The sequence below is a fragment of the Littorina saxatilis genome, linkage group LG13 (assembly GCF_037325665.1).
Source record: "Littorina saxatilis isolate snail1 linkage group LG13, US_GU_Lsax_2.0, whole genome shotgun sequence".
Lineage (NCBI taxonomy): Eukaryota > Metazoa > Mollusca > Gastropoda > Littorinimorpha > Littorinidae > Littorina > Littorina saxatilis.
In genome coordinates, this window is record NC_090257.1 from 44,263,065 (window position 1) to 44,266,916 (window position 3,852).

The following is a 3,852-nucleotide window of genomic DNA, read 5'->3' on the forward strand; positions in this document are numbered from 1 at the left end:
TTGTGATGAACATTTGTGCACGGCAGATTTAGATTCAGAAAACAACCGAACTCATGGATTTTATATAGAGATTCATGTGTTCAGGCCTGTAGTTGTTAATTTAAATGCGGTATGTTTGTATTGTTTGCTCCAGAGATGTATACTTCGTACGAATAGAGCGTTCGGAACTTTTCAGTCGCAAAAGTAGTACCGAAACAGAACAGCTTATCAACCCATTGCACTATCGAGGATTCAGGCTGTTGCTGGCTCGTTATTTGTTTGGTTGCTGGGTCATTATCGAAAAATAACTAGCTCTACAAGTTTACAGAGGTAAAGAAGCAGAGGGGGGAATACAGCAATGTAACATGTAAAGCTGTTTCGTTCTGGGCCAACAGCACAATACAGCAATGTAACATGTAAAGCTGTTTCGTTCTGGGCCAACAGCACAATACAGCAATGTAACATGTAAAGCTGTTTCGTTCTGGGCCAACAGCACAAAACAGCAATGTAACATGTAAAGCTGTTTCGTTCTGAGACAACAGCACAAAACAGCAATGTAACATGTAAAGCTGTTTCGTTCTGGGCCAACAGCACAATACATCAATGTAACATGTAAAGCTGTTTCGTTCTGGGCCAACAGCACAAAACAGCAATGTAACATGCAAAGCTGTTTCAAAGTGGGACAATGGTGAGTCGAGTGGTCAACCTGCAACGGTCAGCGCGCTCTTCTCCCCCCCCTCCCAACGGTCAGTGGTGGCCGGAGTCCAGCTTCATCATTGATTCCTCCTGTCTCGGCCAACGCTGGACTGGTCAGTCTTGTCTGTGGCAGTGACTGGACGCGCTGCGACTGTTATCATCTATTCTTTCTTTCTTTATTTGGTGTTTATCGTCGTTTTCAACCGTTCAAGGTTATATCGCGACGGATTATCATCTATTGCTAGGAAGGCATAACATTCCGAGAGGAGCGAGTTTGGGCTAAGGTAAAGACATACTACTGATCTGACCGTTTGGGGTGGCTTTCTGGAGAATTTGGCGAATCTAAGGAATCTACTGTACCACTGATTATTTTCGAAAGCGTACCGCCAGTATAAATCAAAGTGGGAGAATGAGCTTTAGAGCGCCGTCTCTCTCTGGTGCAGGAGATAGAAAATAGTGCCGAGGCACCGTCTGTCGGCAGCCGGACGGACACCGCCCTTTATGACGCCGCAGCATAATTACACTATTAACTACCCAAACAAAGCACGTCACTCAGGGGAAGTAATCCCTCACAGACCTCACAGACCTTACAGACCTTACAGACCACACAGACCTCACAGACCTTACAGACCACACAGACCTCACAGACCACACAGACCTCACAGACCACACAGACCTCACTGACCACACAGACCTCACATACCTCACAGACCACACAGACCTCACTGACCACACAGACCTCACAGTCCTCACAGACCACACAGACCTCACAGTCCTCACAGACCACAGACCACACATACCTTACAGACCACACAGACCTTACAGACCACACAGACCTTACAGACCTCACAGACCACACATACATTACAGACCTCACAGACCACACAGACCTCACAGACCACACAGACCTCACAGACATTACAGACCTCACAGACCACACTGACCACACAGACCTCACAAACCTCACAGACCTCACTGACCACACAGACCACACAGACCTTACTGACCACACAGACCTTACTGACCACACAGACCTCACAGACCACACTGACCACACAGACCTTACTGACCACACAGACCTTACTGACCACACAGACCTTACTGACCACATTGACCTTCCTGACCACACAGACCTTACTGACCACACAGACCTTACTGACCACACAAACCACACAGACCACACAGACCTTACTGACCACACAGGCCACACAGACCTTACTGACCACACAGACCTCACTGACCACACAGATCACACTGACCACACAGACCACACTGACCACACAGACCACACATACCTCACAGACCTTACAGACCTCACAGACCTTACAGACCTCACAGACCACACAGATCACACTGACCACACAGACCACACTGACCACACAGACCACACATACTTCACAGACCTTACAGACCTCACAGACCTTACAGACCTCACAGACCTTACTGACCACACTGACCACACATACCTCACAGACCTTACAGACCTCACAGACCTCACAGACCTTACAGACCTCACAGACCTCACTGACCACACAGACCTCACTGACCACACAGACCACACAGACCTTACAGACCACACAAACCACACTGACCTCACAGACCACACAGACCACACTGACCTCACTGACCACACAGACCACACTGACCACACAGACCACACTGACCACAGACCTCACAGACCACACAGACCACACAGACCTCACAGACCACACAGACCTCACTGACCACACAGACCACACAGACCTCACTGACCTCACTGACCTCACAGACTACACACCTCACTGACCTCACAGACCTCACAGACCTCACAGACCTTAGAGACCTCACAGACCACACAGACCTCACTGACCTCACAGACCTCACAGACCTCACAGACCACACTGACCACACTGACCTCACAGACCACACTGACCTCAAAGACCACACAGACCTCACAGACCTCACTGACCTCACAGACCTCACTGACCTCACAGACCTTAGAGACCTCACAGACCTTACAGACCTCACAGACCTCTGATACCATTCACATAACAGAGAGACACCGTAATCACGTGACGTTAGTTAGTTAGTTAACTGTTGCTTAATGGGTCCAGCGGACCATTTAGGCCAAATCAGGACCCCAATCACGTGACAAAGAATGAGCGACCTATCTCTTGTACACTATGTACACTATGTACACTATGTCTCTTCTCATTTGGCCCGTGGAAGGGCAAAGAGGGCAGAATTGTGCTCGCCGAAATAGGGTCATCATAACCTCACCCTGTTTCTAAGTTAAAGGCATATGTACGCGCTCCCGTGTTTACAAAGTGTAGATTGCCCATAATCGATGTCAAACGCACCATAAGACCATGTAATGACGATATGTCGCCATGCGCGGACCATATACATGCATTACAGCTTGTTTTAGAGTCTCAAAAACTTTGGATGTAAACAAAGACGCGGAGTTATTTCCCTTGCGTCAACGCTACCTCTGTTGGCAAATCTATAAATAGGACGATCCAGATCAAAATGAAAATTAACATATCTCAACATTGAAGGGGTCCTAGACCACAATATTTTGCAGGGAACTTAATTTAGCATGTCTCCAGCTGTTGGTAAAGCAATTAGCGTGTATAGTCATCGAGTACATATGGCTTTAACCAAGAGTCTGACGTCGCTTTTTTTCGTCTCTAGCCCTTCAGCAGGGAAAGCAGATTACGTCACAGGACACAGTCGCGTGGTCGCTGTATGACGTCATGCATGCATTGCGCATGCCAGAAATGAAGGGAGCACTGACGCGTTACGCAACTTGAACATTGGGTTTTGGCTGTGATACATTTCTCGGGTATGACTGATCCTGTGCCGGCTTTGGGAGAATGTGATACAGGATTTTAAGTTGGAACACAAAACACACTCACGCACGCACGCACACACGCAGAAACACACCACACACACACACACACACACACACACACACACACACACACATCGCATCGAATGTTGTCACGATCACTTGGAATTTCCCAACCTCCGTAACCAAATTATTTTCTTTACAATCACTAATTCTGTTGGCGGGGATGTAGCTCAGTCGGTAGCGCGCTGGATTTGTATCCAGTTGGCCGCTGTCAGCGTGAGTTCGTCCCCACGTTCGGCGAGAGATTTATTTCTCAGAGTCAACTTTGTGTGCAGACTCTCCTC

The 3,852-nt window shown here is 48.0% G+C and overlaps 1 pseudogene; it reads left to right on the forward strand.

The window, feature by feature from the left end:
* The first annotated feature begins 664 nt into the window (after positions 1-664).
* Positions 665-2,460, forward strand: LOC138945917 (cysteine-rich, acidic integral membrane protein-like; annotated as a pseudogene).
* Positions 2,461-3,852: the final 1,392 nt, after the last annotated feature.